The sequence below is a fragment of the Egretta garzetta genome, unplaced genomic scaffold (genome assembly GCF_000687185.1).
Source record: "Egretta garzetta isolate BGI_Z169 unplaced genomic scaffold, ASM68718v1 scaffold86, whole genome shotgun sequence".
Taxonomy (NCBI): Eukaryota; Metazoa; Chordata; class Aves; order Pelecaniformes; family Ardeidae; genus Egretta; species Egretta garzetta.
In genome coordinates, this window is record NW_009259970.1 from 552,691 (window position 1) to 571,580 (window position 18,890).

Sequence of the window (18,890 nt, forward strand, 5' to 3'; positions counted from 1 at the left end):
GGATTTTGAGTCTAGTCTTGAACTAACTGCAGCAAAGTTAGACAAACTTATCACATATTTATGACATAAAATACCAGTGGATTCCAATATGAAATTTTGAAGAAAACTGCTTAGATACATCTTTTATGAAAGGGTCTGGTAAACTGAAACTTCCTATGTAAATATCAGTATTATTGAGATTTGACAAATTAAAGGAATTCAGCTTTTATAGAGTTTGGCATGCAACAGTTTTCTCATAGGTAACAAGAGATAGCTACATCTGAGAAAGTTGTTACAGCTAAAGAATCACCAATAATTGTCTGTCATTATATTGAAATTTAATCAACACGCAACATCAGCTGGGAGAAAGTTTTTTTTCCTGTCTCTATTCCTCCCTCCGCTTTGAAATGCATTCTACATCATTGACTATTTTATTATTTCACTGATAAAGTAACTGGGACTGTGTGAGCTACAAAATACAGACCTTGTTCTAGATAATTTATAGAAGTCTTTCCTACAATTCGTGTATTTTCTTGTAACAATAGCTTTAATCATGCACATCTCCAGCTCTCTAATACCCATGTGTCACCTTTAGCTAATGTATACCTGCTTACATCCTTTAGTTGGTCAGAGTATGCTGTTGCCCTCCACCTATCCTTTTACACTTATTTTTTGCAAAGACATAAAGTGGTTTTACTACCTAACAAAAATGGTTCTAATTCAGACATGGTATTGTCTCCATGGCTTTGTGGCTTCTAGGGCTCCTTTGTTGGAAGGATATACACATGTATCTCTCTTTTTAGTGCAGAGCAACACAGGAATCTCTTAGCCATTAAGATAAACCATGGGATATAAATCATGTCTCACTGGAGCCCCTGGCTAGACAGGAGAGGAATCACATGTAGTATTATAACACTGTTTTTTTTAATTATATTTTACAGAATTTATTTTTTTTTAATGAAATGGTGACATTTCTTTCAAAAAGCAAATAATTTCTCAGAAAAACAATTACGCTGTTGAAAGTAGCATTTTCTGTTAAGATATTTAGAATAACCTTTAAGTGAAAGTGTTTTCAGCCAGCCATTAATAGTCACTGAAGTTAACAGAACTGTCACATTTTATCCCAGTATGTGAATTCAGTGATATACACTTTCTAGTGTTGACAGTAAGTTACAAGAATTAGTCCTAATTCATTACAAGTACATAACTGGTATGCTGAAGGTCACCTGAAAATTGCAAGGAAGAATGTAACTGTTTCTGTGGTTCCAAAAAAAAAAGGTAAGATTTCATAGGAAGTTACTCTTATCCTGCTCAGTTTTATTTTTAACATTTCTTACCGTAAAAATAGCATATACTGACTTTTGGTTATTGAGGATACAATCACGTAGATGTCAAGGAAATACCTGTGGTCCAAGCGGAATTGCTTTATTTCAATACTAAGTTGTAAACATCCACAAGATGTTTACAATGACAAATAGACACTTATCACTGTTCACTGACTGCGTGCTCTTTCTTGAAAAGATAATTCTTCTAGACTATTTCCAAGGATGATTGTTAAAGAGTAATTTATCACGTTTTACGCTTACCTTGGAATAAATGATACAGCATATGGGAGTGTTATAAAGGAATTATCAGTGGTAAATTTGATTTGAAATCTGTTGGGTGAGTGGAATGACCTTTCAGCTGGTGGAAATAATAGACTTTCAAATAGCACATTTTTCTTATTAGTGTAAGAAAAAAAGGTTGTTGCTATTTTGACAGTTCTGCTTACAGAATCTTGTTGCTGAAGCTAAATCTTCTGAAATCTTAGCAACTAAAGGTACAGCAAATCTATATATAATTTCTTCAGGTTTCTACAAATTAACTTGCATATAATGTGGGTCCACAAAACAGGTATGAACTAATGACAACCCAATAGCTATGTTAGCGCTTTTCTCCATCAAATACAGTTATTTTTGAAACAAAACTGCTGTCAGTCAAATCTTTCTATCATAACTCTAGGAAATTTCATTGACTAGTTTTCTCATTATTTTTTCCTGTAGCAGGGCTCTTTGTAAACATTTGTTAGAGCAAAAGTGTACATGTAGAAACTTATTCCTGTTCACAGCAGAAGTTTAAGCAGAAATAATATTACAGCACCAAACAATAATACTTAAGAACATTAAAGATGCCATTAAAAAGAACCAGGCAGCACCTGCTAATTAAAGTTTACACAGGGAAAGAAAAAAGGGCCCTGGACTATATGCCACTTTCTTCCACTCTTTAGATAGTTAATATCTTCATTATCATGGAATATTGTGGTTCATCTGAGGGCAGTACAGAACTAGAATCATTGTTTCCCAACTAATTTTTTTAATGTGAAATGTACTAGGATAACAAATATTTTCAGATGCAAAAAGATAACATTACATTGGTGTCCTGTGGAACAAATTTTAAAAAGGCCCTTTGTGACCTTGGGCAAATAATTTCACTTGTTCAGCCATCATTTAAATCTTCAACTTTTACAGCCTGATCTGTTAGGAAAACAGCCTAAGGCAAGGAATTTTTCTCACTATATGCTTGCATGGTAGTTGGTACAATATGGTATCCAGTGGGTTTGGGCCTGTCAGTATTACTGAAATGCAATTCACATTGTAATAAAAAAACCCGAAGTCAATTGCAGTTCTGCATGTGTTATGAATCTCTTCATAGTCAATGGAAATAGCCTAGATATGAAATCTGCTCACCACTCTGAAAGGGTTATCAGATTTTTAAATCTGGTCAGTTGAAAAGAATAAACTTAAATTACCTCAGATGCCCTTTCTCTCCATGAGTCACCCAAGTAGATTTTGTAATTATAGTAGGTTTTTCTTTCACCTGTTGCTATATGAATATCACCTACACAAGATAAACTATTTGCCGTTCATGGAAAAATTCTCTCAATTTTTCCTTTCTTGTAGTAATTTTAGGCGCTGAGTTGTAAAAGCAGCAAACTGCAGTTTGTGAATGCAGGGTGATCTTTAAGGGGAGTGTCCTGACTGGGTGTTGCACTTTTCTTCATTAGTTTATGCCTGCTTCTTTTGTCTTCAGTGGAGAAGTTTCAAAAGTTTTTAAAAAAAGTTATGAAAGTAGCAGTGCAATCCAATAAACAACTAATTTTAATTATTTTTAAAAATCATCAAAGAAACAAGGAGTAATGAACTGTAACAGGTTCAAAAATGGTGTAATAGCAATAGTTGTCAAATTTAGTTTTATTTGCCCTTCCTGTCCTTAGTGTGTCAAAGAAAATCTCTTAACATTGAGGGCCCCCTTCAGGCACCCGTTTCAGGACACAAACATATTCCATCTTTATGAACTATCAATTTTATTGGTAACTCCTTAATTTATACTTACAGATTGTATCCTTGTTACAACCAGGTCTAAGCTGTAAGTGATATCTGGTATGCAGACTATATAAAATGGCAGTGGAAAGATGATTTTAGGGTAAAGAATTATGGTATTGAATTGTGTATATATTCTTAAGTAGAGCTGAATGAGATGAAGAATCCCATGTCACTGATTACATATTGGACATTATTGGGATATGTGTTTATCCCTGACTTTGGAAGTTGGGGAATTGGACTGGGAGTCCAGAGTGCAGGAATGGCAGCAGAGGCGTGTGCGTGGTGGGGCCTCCTGCCGCACAGTGACGGATGAGGAAATCCTGGGGAACCTCCCTCCGACTCGCTTCTCTGAAAAACCTCTCTGGGGTCTGGCAAACTCTTCTGACACTGTGAAAGTACAAACTGAGTTTTCTACTAAACTTTTTAACTGTCATTGTTATTCTGGTCATTTTCAATTAAAAGCTTCTTTAGAGTGTTTGAGAAGGTTGAGCTGGTATAGAAACGCTCGTGGATCTGTGATGTGACATTTGCTTCGCTTTTTAATTTACGTTATTTCGCATTTCATCTTCTCTCTACAACTTCCTTTTCTCTACTGACCCTAAGACCTTGTCTGCTTACCTTGAGATAAATCTTTTTCTTTCCTAGCTGCTCATGTTTATGAATTGTTGCATGTTAAATCTCAGCGGTGTATTCACAAAATTAAATTACTTAGCATAGACCTGTGGTTGATAAAACATAAATTGAAGACTATAATAGTGATAGCTTTTGTGTTCTGAAGTTTAATCAAACTGGTTTCTGAATATAAAAAATAGGTATCTTCTCAAAAACTTCATGGATTAAAAATATCAGGATAAATCAGAAAAGAGTGGGTGGATCATGCACATCTCATAGGCCCTCTATTATAGTGCCTTAGGTTTCTTTTTGTTTTCCGTGGAAATAAAATTGAATTTTTTCTTCTTAGAGAAGAAATGAAAATAAAAATTGAACTTAAAAATTCTATCAAATTTTCAAGGTGGTATGAGTCATGAGAGAAGAGAAAATACTATTATGGAAAAGATAAATAATCTTTTTATGACTTTAGGACACAGTTAATATACTGCAGCAGTACAATTTTTATCCATCCCACCCTTTTGCTTTTAATATTTCTCCTCCCAATATTTATTTTAGCTGTGTCATCTTTGTGCATTAAAGGCAGTTGGTTTATCTATGTGACATACATTTTTGAGTTTCTGATTTATGTTTTGGGGAGGAGGTAGTATATCATCATTTGAATATAAGGTGAATTTCATGTATTTAAGTTTAGTCAGCAAAAAAGTTTTTTTCCCTTCCTCTTTTGCCCTTATCTTTTTCTTCTCCACAGTCTCTTTGAAGCTTTTTTTTCATTTTTACCTTACTGAAATTGTCTTCTTGTGGTTTACTATTGCTGGATAGTGATCGGTGGGGCATCGTCTGTTTATTTCCTCTTTGTGTATCAGCAGGATCAGTTGTGCCACAAGCAGCTCCATGAATGCTTGCACCGTTGTCATTGCAGAACCAGCAACATCTAATTATTTTTCTGATTTTCCTATCCATCCTAGGTAAACACTGACACTGTTATTAAAGGAATAGTTTATTGACTGCCCTTTAAAACAGGACAAGGACAAGGTTTGTAAGAACCGATTTTTTTGTTTCGTTTTATCATTAATAAGCCTCTAGTTCTAATTTCTCACTCATTGTTGAAGACAAGTAAAATATCTGAAACATAGCAGCCATTGAAATAAATGCAAGTGTTCATATTCTGCATCAAGATGCCTATATATAGGCTCATGTGCATTCAAGAAATAGAAATCCAGCTAACTGTATAAAAAATGCATAGACTCTGTCCAGAATAACAGTAGTATTTAGTTAGATGAGAATGTTGGCTTATCAAACTGATGATGCCTACATGTGTTTTGTTTCTATAATTGATATTTTAGTCAATGACAAAATTTTTAAAGGCACGTCGATAATATTCTTTGAGATGTCAGAGAAAATCAACTGTAATAGATATTGAGACTTAAAACTCTCAGCTCTATAATAAATTTCTGTGTATTATTTGAATATAGTCATTTCTATATTTCTGTTACTGCTGGGATTGCACTCTTCCTGCTGTCTTCCTGAATTACCACTTCAGTGTTGTTCTGGAATTCTCCTACTACTGTGGGCTAACCTAAAATTAACAGTATTACAGGGAACGGTTATTTTTCCATTAGTAGTATATATGATACATATGGTCAGGTCTCAAATTTATTTCTTTGCTCTTGTAAATGTGTCCTGGACAAAAATACAGCTTATAAAGTGTAACATTGATAACTGCTGGGTGATTTGAGTGCAATAGAGGTAAATCCACTGGTCTGGCTTATTTTTTACTAGGGTCTGAGAGATTCATTCTGGTCCTATTTTTGTGAAATGGAGAAACATGACACAACCCCCCCATATCCCTGCTTTTTGTGAATTCAATAATTTCATACATTGTTTTATTTTCATGGGAAAAAAACCTTGACCTTAATGCTTAATTGTTAATACACCTGACCATGGAAAGTAATGACATAATCTTAGTTGTACTAACTTGAATTTGCTATAGCCTGAGAGCATGCACTCAAACTGTCGTTTAGTAAGTGTGTGATAACCAGGTTAAGCCATGACATGATCCCAGAGAGATGTGCAGGGACTGATGTAGGAGTCAGAGAGTATGTCCTAAATTGCTACAGCATTGACCTCAATTTCTGTAGGTAGATTCAATTTATTGTCCAAGTTCTTCTATATATTGCCTACATCTGTGGTTACTAATGCTTAACTTAAAATCTGTTTGAAACAGATAGAATTTAGGACAGTTTTATGTACGATCTTCAAATCATATGAGTATTATTTAATTGATTTTAATATCTCAGAATGCAAAGTAAAGTCAGATTTAAAGCATGTTTCTTTGGTTTGTCTAACTTGTCTAAAATTAATAACATTAGCTAGATTAAGAAAAGCTTTAATACATGCACTTTTTTATTTATGTGACATTACAAAAGTATTGTGCACCCAGGAACTATTGCTAAAATTTGAGGATGAACTGCTGAGAACCATTCTTGAAAGCTGCTTATGTATCTGTCTAAAATGAATGTGAGCCTGATCTCAAGCAGCTTTTACCTTCCAAGAATATCCAGAGCATGCACTGGCTTAATATTTAGTTTATGAGGATAATGCAGAAATCTGTATCATACTGTATCATCTATTTTAAGAAGTTCTCTGTGATTTTTCTTAAGGGGAAATTTTGAATATCAGTGGTATTTCAATTTGAAAATTAATTGTTCTTGTCTGTTGTGGTTTAACCTGGCAGGCAGCTAAACACCACACATCCGTTTGCTCACTCCCCCACTCACTCCCCAGTGGGATGGGGGAGAGAATCGGAAAAAAAAGTGAAATTCATGGATTGACATGAAGGTGGTTTAATAAGACAGGAAAGGAAGGGAAAATAATAATGCTAAAAGAATATACAAAATAAATTATGCACAATGCAATTGCTCACCACCTGCCAACGGATGTGCAGCCCATCCTCAGGCAGCGATTGCTCACCCCCAACCAACTCCCCCCAGCTTATATACTGAGCATGACATGACATGGTACAGCATAGCCCTCTGGCCAATTTGGGTCAGCTGTCCTGGATGTGCCCCCTCCCAGCTTCTTGTGCGCCTGGCAGAGCAGGGGAAGCTGAAAGAAGTCCTTGATTAAGTATAAGCACTACCCAGCACCAACTAAAACATCAGTGTGTTATCAACATTCTCCTCTTACTGGATCCAAAACACAGCACTGTGCCAGCTACTAGGAAGGAAATTATCCCAGCTGAAACCAGGAAGGAAAATTGTCTAAGGAAAATGAAGACAACCAGACCAGTTGGTTCTGCTCTTGCCGTTCCACACAAGAAACTCCTGAAATGCAATTTGGTCAAAGAATCAAAGGCAAAATATAAAGCTTAGACTGATAAATCATTGGAATTAACCATTGAAATTAAGAAATTAATGATTACATTAGATAATTATTGAGAACAAAAGACATTTCATAAGAAGTATGATGTCTCACCTAGATTCAATTCATTGAATCCATCAAAAATAGAGAGCTATATTCCTGAGTTTCTGAGGTTTTATTACTTAATTGCAGTGTTAATACAAATCTTTGTGTTGCTAAACACAGCTGCTGTTCTTTGGATATATTCAGGACCTTGCTATTTTTTGTTTATTTTAAAATGTTCCAGACACAAACAGATGTAATGATGTAAGTATGTCTAGAGAGTCTGTAATGTTATTTACTCTACCAACTTATTGCAAAGATCTACCTTGCTCTTAATGAGGATGATTTATCTGTTCAGAAACATACTGCATTAATAGTACTTCACAACATAGGTTACTATAGTAACACTTTTGTAGGTTTAGGTTCATATTCCAGTATATCTTATTTATTTTTTCAAGTGCTCTTTGTGAACATTTTTAAATTAGCTTATCGCTTGAAAACATTTGTGAAGGACTTTTTTACCTCAATATTATTTAATATCGTTGTTATGGCAACAATATAGTTTGCTTGATATTTTACCTATGAAAAGACAGTGCCTGTATCTCAAGCAAATAAGGAGGAAAGAAAAATGTTCATGTACTTGTATTTCTACATACATGGCACCATATAACAACAGTGAGCTTAGCATGAAGTATATAAAGGCTTTGGGTTGTGCCTTCCTCCTCTTAGGCTTTATACTGACACATGCAAAATCTTGATTGATAAGCTTGATTAACATAATGATGATGTTGCTGTTGCAGGCTTTGTGGTGAGAGCATTAGCTGGTATGAGTTACTTTGAGACAAGATGGTATAAAGAAGAGCAAGGTTATATTGCAAAGACTGTTGTGAAGTATATTAGCAAAGGGTGTAAGGAATAGGGCTGAAAGTAGAATGAAGCAGCATTGTGCTGGTCTAATGGTCTTACTGTCGTGGCTGGCACTCCAGAAAACTACGGCAGGAAAGAGTCTGCCTGCAAGAGTCTTCTCATCTAGCTACATACTGTAGACAAGTAAATAGTGCAAGAGGTATTGTTATCTTAATTTTGCAGGTAGAAGACAAGTCTCCCTTATTTTGATCCTCTCTCAGTAGGAAGAAGATCCTAAATGGAGGACTGCGAGGTGGCAGGATCTCACAGTCTCTAGCATGGGTCTCTAGCACCTTACAAAAGTTCATATTTAAAACCTTTTTTGAAGGAAGATGAAATTACTTAGTCAAAGCAAATTCTCAGATCCTTGGTGCATCATATCTGTTTACCAGGCAACAGTGTGTATATATACAATCCTCCATTCAGGTGATTTAAATATTATTAGATCCTGGGATTAAAATGAGTAATTTGTATATGAGAATGTAAGAGTGACTATATGGATACAAATATTTTGCCCTCAGATTCATGCACTTATAGAAATGTATGTGTTGGTATGGAAATTTAGCGTATCCTTTTTATTAGAAAAGAGATGTTTCAAATAATTTCGTAACTGATAGTTACGTTGGTCAACTTAAAACGCATGGTTCAAATTAGAATTACCATTACAATAAAAGCATCAATCCATGCCCCTTCATGGAGAGTGTTACAGCCTAGAATCATAGGCATAATTTAAATTATTTGTTTTGAATAATGAATAGGTATTTTCTATGTTTATCAGCACGTGCATACTCTTTAATTAAAATGAACAGAATGGCAATAGTAAGAACAACGTAGTATTTCTTAGACAGAGAGGTATAATAAAATGTTGCAATAATATTTTCTAATGTATATCAGAGTATTAAAAACTAAGCTTTTGGATCCCTTACCCTGAGAATTAATCATTACTAGTTAATTGAATTTGGGATCTGACAAAGCCCTATCTTCACCATCAAAGAGTTGCTAAAGGAATACTGAAATTCTGGTAAAATTTAACTTCTTATACCAGTAAGTGGCACAAGAGTCTATTCCCTGTGTCTCTGCTGAGCAAAGTGGTTACTGAAACTTGCAATAATTCAAGTTTTATAAGACTGTACAAAGAATCTTTTTTATTAAAAGCAAGCATATAGCTGAGAGAGAATTTTATATAAAACTAAAAAGGTGTCTAGGAAGTAGAAGCAGTAACAGATAGCTGCGTGTAAGATAAGGCAACAGTGGTGTAGCAGAAGTTGTTTACTACAAACACCATGTTACTGGTTTGTATTGGTTTTAAATGGGTTGTGAGTTACGTACTTACCTCTTCTGAAAATAAGTTCAAAAATTAATAACCCAGTAAACATAATAATTCAGGATGAATCATTCACAGGCAGATCTAGAGTTAGTATGAATTCACGCGGTGCTGTGACATCACTGGGGAGCAGCCCCATGAATCTGTGCCAATTGGGTAAGCTTGCAGGCATTCCTCAAAGCGTTGCTTCGGGTCTTCATCAATGGGTAATTTTGTGTAAACCTGCCCCTGGTTTTGGTGCTCCAAAAGTAAATACTCAAGAATTGGGATTATTTTTGGAAAATGTATTAGCGCTTTTTTTTAAGTAACTGTGTACTCTCAGATACACTTCTAGTTTATGATCTTCCAAGAATATGCTACTGTTCTCTGATAATGAGATGTGTACATTGAAAATTTACCTTTAACATGTCCAGTAGGCAAGGGGGATTTTAAAAAAGGTAGAAAGCATCTAGGGCTTGCTTCTTCATGATATTCACTTGTTTATCTATAAAACTGTGCCTTTAATTCTATTCCCTCATCAGGAAAAAGGTGTGCTAGCCTCAAGAATCAAGCACAAGGATCTTGGAGAAGTCCTGGTACTAATTTTAGTGGAACTACATTTTGAGGGTGTGTTATCAGAATGCCAGTCTCTGTCTCTGTTTGGATTTAACGGTATGCAGCGAAGCAGACAAATGCTTCGACTGTACCTGTTTCTTTGAAGTTGAAGCTTCTGCTTTGTTTTGAAAGGATAATAAGCAACGAAAAAATTACATTGATTATTTCCTGATTTTGCTGAGCAAATAGGCTTTTTTAGCTTCAGAGAGATTTTACCCTCCTCCCCCCCCTTCTGTTCGAATGCTATTCAACATCAATCAGTTAGAATCAAGAGGTCACTTGCAGGTCATTCTGGAATCCCCATCTTCTCTAAACTCAAACCACTCATCTTCTCTGTTCATTGCAGGAAAAGAATAGAAAATAGTGGATTTTACCATGAACTTTTTTTATGCCTGAACTAGAGGATGTGGCTTCAGTTTGGCTGGAATATTTCCTGGATATTGACTGCTGTGCAGTCTAGAACCTGGCTGACTATTCAGCTACAGTTGGCTTTTTAGGCCAGTTTTGCAGCCCATGTTGAACATTTCTCTCAAAAGCAAGGGCTAGTTAAATCAGTGTATCTGTATTAGTTGAGTGGACTCCAAGTTTGAGTGAGCAAACAAAGACTTGATACTTTGATCTAAAGAACTCCTGTTAGAAATGTTATTTCATCACGTGTGGCTTTCATTATATTTCAGTAAATGTCTGACTTTATTCTAATAAAGTGTGTTATAACATATGTTCACTTTTGATATTCTGAGGAAAAAAACACCACTTTTTCATAGAGAGAATTTAAATGTTTAAAAGTGCAGCATAATAAGTGTTTGTATGGCAAATCTTTTTCATGGGGATTTGTCATACCAAATATTTAATTAAATTGAGGTGAAATCGTGTTATTCATGGGAACCAGTTTTGTTAGAATCATTAAACTGCTTCAAATAGATTTCTCTGCACTTTCTTTCCACATCAAGTACAGATTTGTATGGGAATCCTTCAGCAAAGAGGGGGTTTATTTTCTAGAGGTTGCTAATAAACACTGGACTTTGTCCCCTACCCTTTGAAGCTGGAAAAACAAATTTAAACCATGGAAATGCTCAGTGGATGACAGTTACTGACAATAGTTTATTTAAAGGAAAGAAAAAGAGAGACGATAAATGGGATAACATGGGAAAACAAACTATGCTTTCCTAAGTACAAAGATAACGTCAAGTCTTCCTCTCTGACTTCATTTTGAGAGACTGCTGAGCAACCGGCTGCTTGCTACCTTCTCCAGTAACATGTCATTTAAGGATTAGTCCCTTCGAGCTCCGAGGCTGTATTACCTCTTTTTCTGGGCAGCAAGACCTCATCTAAGCTGAACTGATTGTGGTTCCGTCAGCCGTTCCTGTTCTGAAGTGATTTCTGCTCCTTAGCAGCGGTACGGCAGCAAACAGCACTGCATGCACCCCCACTGCCCAAAGGAGATTTTATAGTCTCCTCTTTTCTCTGAGGTTTCAAGCTACTATTGCATTAATGTGAGTGCTTACCCCAGACATGCTTCAGTTGCCTTGCCAGGCTCTCACAGTGCCTAATTATCTCCCCTTTATGACATGACTGTTTCTTAACAGAAATACAAGAAAATATATGCACAAGGTATGTGTGTTTCATGTCTCCCTCCTAGCTCCTCTTGTTTTCTAAATCTCTCTGTGAGGGCTGGCATTCCTTTCCAGCTCTCTAGCTGGGGGAACTAGCAAGCAGGTTGGCATATATTTCAGTGACAGAGGGAAGCACTAGTTTATGCAGTGTGGACATAATTGATTCCACAGTATTATCCTCTGAAAGAGAAAGCCTAGTGATTTGGAAGGATGAGTTTACTGTAGGAAAAGCTAGAAGTACTGTTCAGTATAAAGTAAAAACCTTTTGTTCCTGTGAAATGGCATTTGGCAGCGGACACAAGCTTATTTTGTAGATCTGAAAAGTCTGGATAAATATTTTTTCTGTTCAGATTAAAAAAAAAAAAAAAAAGAATTGTCTTTGTGCCAGAACTTGAGTTTTCTTCAATCAAATTCATGCAATGTATAGCCTTACTGGTTATTTCCAAAGACAACATTGTAAATGTGTCTGCCTGTCAGAATATTGAGATGTGAGATGATTTGGGGCTTTAGGTAACTTAAATGAACGTACCACAGAAAAAAACTACATTGCCTTTAACTGACTATGAAAAAGCAAAAATCTGTTGTGTTTAGTTCTGGTTCCTGGCAGAAAGGGCCATGCCACTGACAGCCTATTTGCCAACTACATATCCCCCTTACCTGCCCTGCCTGTCTGATCATGAGCTCGTGTGTGCACACATTTGCTACATCAGTCGGCTGCTCTGCCTGACATCTGGAGGGGGGTTTACAACTGCCCATTAGGAAGGTAGCCTGCAATTAGATTGGATTAAATTTAGTGTGAAGCTGCACTCTTGGTCTGTGTTATAGCAATGTATTCTGCCTCAACAAGTAGAATAATTTGCTTGACTGTGCAATAAATGAAATTTACAGGTGCTGATCTGCAGGCAAAACTTATGGTCATTATTCAGGTTTTGTGTTATGTGCAAGTTTAATCAAATTTGGGTGCATATAGCTTGTGGGAGATAAATATGAAAGCTACCTAGGGAATTACGTACTGTCAAATTATCACAACACTGACTTTTGCTGCTAAAGTACGTATTGAGATATGAGGAAAAATGTTTCATATATGGAAAACCTAGCTCTGTATTCAGTGCTCTGTGCAGGATCAATGTAAAGGATCAGCTAGTGGGGCTGCACAGGCAAGCGAAGAAGAAAAAGCGCATTTTGAAGTAATGTGTTGGTTATCTGGAATCAGTATAGTTCATTTTATCATTCCTTTACTTTTCAAAAAGCCTAAGACTTCTGCTTTTTTGGTAGATGTAGTTGGTGAAAATAAAACTGCTTCCACATTTGTGTATATTGACTGTATTGCATCGAGTTTTATCAGTAAATTATTTTCCTGTAAAACCCTATGTTGGTCAGCTATGAGAGAAACTATTATGTATATTTTTAAAATATTTTGTTTAGAAAACAAAATATTCATATACAGGGATTGAAATTTAGAAAAAAAAAAAAAACAACAAAAACTCTGAAGAGCATGGAAAATTCTGGACTCAGCACTTCTTGGCAGTTTAAGTTTGAACAGATGTACATCCAAAAAGCATGGACACTTGTCTGCCTGTAGGAGTGGTTGTTTTCAAATTAGTCTATAAGTCTTGCATGAACACATTTTTAGTACCTTTGCTTATAGCCAGAAGAGAAAATAATACAGGATCTGCTCTAAGAACGGTGATTCAGAAGTGGACAAGCATTGCAGGATTGTAAATTCAATGCAGTGGTAAAATATGTTATGACTTTTCCCTTTATTTGTTTTTCTGTTCGTTGTTGGGTTTGGTTTTTTTGTGGTTTTTTTTTTTCCTGAACAAGTTTGTTGTCTTACTGTGCACAAGCTTGTTTCTACAGCAGGGAAGAGAGCAGTGAGGCAGCTCTTGAGTTGCTTCACCATCTGTTTCTCAGCTCTTTGTTCAAAATCCCTGATCAGAAGCTCATAAACCATGTTGTCTTCTGGACACAGGTGAGGATATCGAGGCCTTTCCTATTATGTCACTGTTGCTTTGTACTTCTGATGTGTTTGCCATTTTCGTGGGTGGATTATTCCTCAGTAGAAGCAGAAATTCACCAGCACAAATTGTATAAGAAAGAACAAGGGGTGTTTGAAGTCTGTATAAAAACCAAGTTTATGTATGTTTGTTTTAAATGCCCACTAAGGTCAGTTGTGTCTTATTACATGTTCATTGAAGAAAAGGGCTTGGACTTGTCAAATACATTATTTACATTTAAATTGTCCAGCCAATCTCAAAAAAATCATGACTGACTTGCTGGCAAATAAAAATTTTAAAACTGTACCTTTTAATATAATGTATCAACTTTGGCATTATTGTTTGCCTTACATTTTTAGAAATTTCTTTAGGAGTTCTTTAATATTTTCAGGCTTTTCTTTCCTATAACTTGGAATAATCCTTTGTATGTAATAGAAGACGAGGTTCAAATTATTGTTTGGTCTAAGGAAAAACTATGCCTGGTAAAATCATGACTTGCTAATTTCACATTAGTTCAACACAGATCAGAATTTGCTACTAATTCTAGCCCACAGTTCATTTTTTCTTTAGTTCAAAATAAAATACAACATATTCAGCCTCCATGGCTTGTTCTACATCCTTTTTTAACGATTGTGCTTGTGTTCTATGTGTACCCTTAAAATTTCTGCTGAAGATTTTTTAGAAGCCTTTGCTGGATTGTACAACGCTGTCCATAAGGGGATGTATCAGCACAGGGGGGCGATGCTGCAGTTCAAAACATGAAGAAAATGAAAGTAAACAAAATCATACCAAAAAGGAATCCATTGTTGGATAGTCTGAAGCAGAACAGACATGTTCAAAGGCACAGATGATGAGAACCTATAGAGACCCTTCCCCAGTTATTGTTGATTAGATATGGTATGATTTTGTGGGAAATTTTGCAGTAATCTATTGCAGACTTCTGCTGTCTTTGAAACACTGATTATCAAAACATGGCAAGGACAGCATCAGGTGCCTTAAAAGGTTTAGAGAAATCCTTTTGTGCACAATACTCATGATTACAAAAAGATACGTTCTCTTTTTCAGCAAGGAGATTTCTACTTAGAAACCTGAAATGCATAAGGAATGATGAAATGTAGGAGGTACATCCGTTCTGTCCTGCTTTGTTTTTGCTTGAGTCTGTTTAAGTTATGTTTATTATATTCTTAGCCTGTGTCTTGAGAACTGAGGCATAAATTGAGCTGACTGTATTCTCCTTTGAAATCCTGTGAGAGGAGATGTAAAATAAATGCAGGTGTCATCGGCACAGCAAGAGATATTAGAGATGAAAAGCTGGCGTCCTTTGTACAATGCTGAATGCCATGGAAATAATCAGTTTGCCTGATAAAGTTTATAAGCAAGAGAGGAAATTAAACACAAACCTATTCAACATGATGGACCTTTCTCGAAATCCCAGGTTCCTGGGTATGTTGACAGGAGATATTTAGCAAAATAGACTAGTAAATGAGTAGCACAGAAGTCTAAAGGCTATTGAGGGTGTATATGTTTAATTTTGGGGTGCAAGAATCCCTGGCAGGCAGACAAAATGTTGTATCCTTTGATATATGTTGCCTGGAACTATTTAATTCTGTTCTGCAGTGGTGTTGAGTCTGCTTTGCTGTGCTGTTAGCATATGCCAGTTATTTCATTAACTGACTTTGTTAAATGCCTGGAGACATCCTGTATCACTTAATGAAGTCAAACATGGCAAACCTCCCTTATAGCTGTATAAAGCAAGTGTAGTTAAGAAAAATATTTGCATACTATAATTGTTGGAGAACATTAGAACCAAGCATTTGAAAAAACAGACCCTACTAGTTACTGGTCCGGAGACCTGAATTGCAGCTGTGAGGCTGAAGCACTGTGTAGCCTTATGAGAAGTGAGGAAAAACAGAAATGTGATTGGTTTTATAGTCTTCTGCATATATAACATTCAGCTTTGTTTAATACTAATATTTTTCAGCTGCCATTTGTGGATTTAGTTGACTGAGTTCTATGAATATTAGTGAGTCATGCACCTAAATCTACTTAAAATATCTAAGCTTTTATTTACTGTTCAGCTGTTTCGACTAAAGTCCAGAAAGAACATCAAGGTAGCATCCAGATTGGGTTGGTTCAGCCTTCTGTCCTTCCAAGGCAGCTTAAATAAATTTTCCCATGGTTTACCTAGGGAACAGGCTGACATACTTGCATTCTTAACATGGGATGTGTGCATAATGTCAGCAGAATAGAAGCAGAGTACAGGCACACACAGATTACTGACCATGCAATCACTGTAGATGAACTCTAAACACATTTATTATTATCTTTTTTTCCCCTGCTGATGAATTAAAAATGTTCTGGAAGAGAAGAAATGAGCAAATGGAATTAGGAGGTCCCCAGAGCATACAGAAAAATATTTCAAGACTAACTAGCTTATCTTCCTTGTATAGAGGCTTTTGCCATGTGGCTTTCTGTATACAGAATTTTCAGGAACTGGTCTGGCATAGATAGTACTTACATAGGGGAAATTCTGTGTAACATAACAACTACTGTATCAGAGAGGGAAGGGGAAATGTGTACAAGTGGAACTGCAAAACATTATCACCGTAATAAGTGAGTCTGTTCTCACCACAGTCATTTAATTAACACAAGAGGGAATCCTTGAGAAGACAGATGAATGTATCAGTTTTGATATTAATATTTCTTCCTTACAGTCACAATAATGATTAAAAAAAATAAATGCAGTAATACACTAATGGGCTTCAAAACAGAGTATAATTGAATGGGAAGCTAGAAAATTGGGCTGTGTTATGATAAATGATCAAATTTTTTTCCAGTTCTTCAGTTTGGCTCACTTGGAAAGGAGTTAGATTTGACTAGCTCTGATTAACTGGAGTCAATCCTCACTGCTTGCTCAAGGCTCCTTAGTTAACTCACTTGGGTGAATTCACCCCAGTAAAAAGAATACAAAAAATTATTTGCTCATTAAATCTTAAGCCCTGAAGTGGTCAGGCAGTTGGACTAGATGGTTGTTGTAGGTCCCTTCCAACTGAGCTATTCTATTCCCTCTCTCTTTAAAGGTCACTAGTGACTTAGGTGTTGAACATGGACCCTGCTGGCCTTCCGTACGTACAGGTGCACTTCTCCCAAAGACTAATGATCTTTGGTCAGTGATTAAACTACAGCTCAAATGGGAGGGTTTGGCACTACTTTGCTTTAAAAAACCCACCAAAACAAAACAATCTGGTGTAAGAAAATCATTGCTCTAGGAATACAGGCTTCCTAACATGGCATTCTGCACACGCTTCATTTATGTATCTAAATCAGTTTTGAAAGGGAATGGTCATTTTGAAAAAGCTATGAAAAAACTGAATTGCTGGGTGGATGATATGAAAAAGACAAGGTACTGACACCTCTTCTCATTTTACCTGGGACAAATTCCTCTTGCTGTTGAGACAACTACACCCAACAGAGCTGTTAGATAACGTATGGGAATAATATTTTCCTGCATTTAGCTTTCTCTGACTTCTTGCCCTTGCAGAAAGTGGTGTCAGATAAAAATAAGCTTGCAGCAAACTTAACGTTTAGCCTAGAATTGTTATAGTACAATGTATATACATATTAATGTAACAATTGATAATGGCAGAGCCTACTTAATTGTCTTGAACTTCTCATAGGAAATTTATATCGGGAGCTACATTTCCACAAACAAGCATAATGTCTGCATCTCAATTTTTACAGCCTTACAGCTGCTCTACGCTAGTGCCTTGCAGTTTAAAGTGAATCTCATTGTTCACATTTGCACATTTCTTCTGATAAATTTGAACAGTCCATTTGCTTCTCTTCCTGTGATTGAATGCTGAACATTTCTTAAGTAATTTCTGTGTCAGGCCACCTCTTAATTCAGTTTTCACTGCCAACTACCCACTGACAAAGTGGTTCATTTCCATTTGCATTATCGTTTGCTAAATATTTTCTGCCTCGTTCCCTTATTGTTGGCTGCTTATCTGCTGTGACTGAATTTTGTATCAGTTCTTAGGAATCCTCAGTTCTCTCCCAGGGTCTCCATTCTTCAACAAAGTTTATAACAATTGTGAATAGAATGATGTCATCTTAGGTCACTTTCTTTCATGTTACTATTTTTATACTTGTCCTCTGATCCTATATTGATCACTTTTATAGGATCTGTTTTTAAAAAAAACAAATACCTTTTCTTGTCTTGGCTTGTTTTCCCATTTTTAACTCTAGCAAATCCTTTTGTGATTTACTCATGCATTTTTAAGGCACGAGAATTTGAGTAAAATAAAAGTTGAACTAGTTGTTGCATTCTCCTTCCACCTCCCATCCTCCACAAGGTTACTTTGTTACTTGCTGTTCATTCTTTCACTTCTCACTTTTTTGTTACCTGCCTCTCCTGCCTGTATTCATGTATCTATGTTGTAAAGACACCTTTGTTGACTCAGAGCTGTGTTCAGATCCTGGCCTTTTGTACACAGTATTTCAAAATGCAATCTTTCTTTTTATGTGTACTGCTAAATATTTCTGTGTAAGTTGTTGTTTCCTTTCATTTTAACTGGTAATCACCTCTCTCTGATAATCAGGTTTTATATTCTACAATCAATAGAAGTAAATTAATCTTCCTGGTTTGTCATTTTACCATGTCTCCTCTTTGCTCTCCTTTAGATTACTCTGTGTTTTTATCTTTTTCTTCATGCCAGACTTTTCATCCACTGTTATTCCTCAGCACAGTCCTGCAGCTCCTTCTTTGTGCCTCCACGTGTAATGCACTTGCTGAACTCAATCATGAAGTCAGTGTCACTGCCGACCTCAGCACTGTAGCACAGCACTTGGTATCCAAAAAGCCCTTCTGAGTCTTGTTTGTGATCTGAGGCAAAATTTAAAGTAAACCTGTCCTTATGTTTAATGTTTTCTTGACATTATTATTTGTTAGCCTTTTTTTCAGAAGTTATATAGCAAATAAGCTTCAATTTGTGAAATGCCACTTCTGGCCAGTATGATTCAACTCCGGCAAATATTTGTCCAATTTACAGCTTTGCTACTGCCAGAGATGAATCAAATTTTTCTAGTGATGATGAAACTT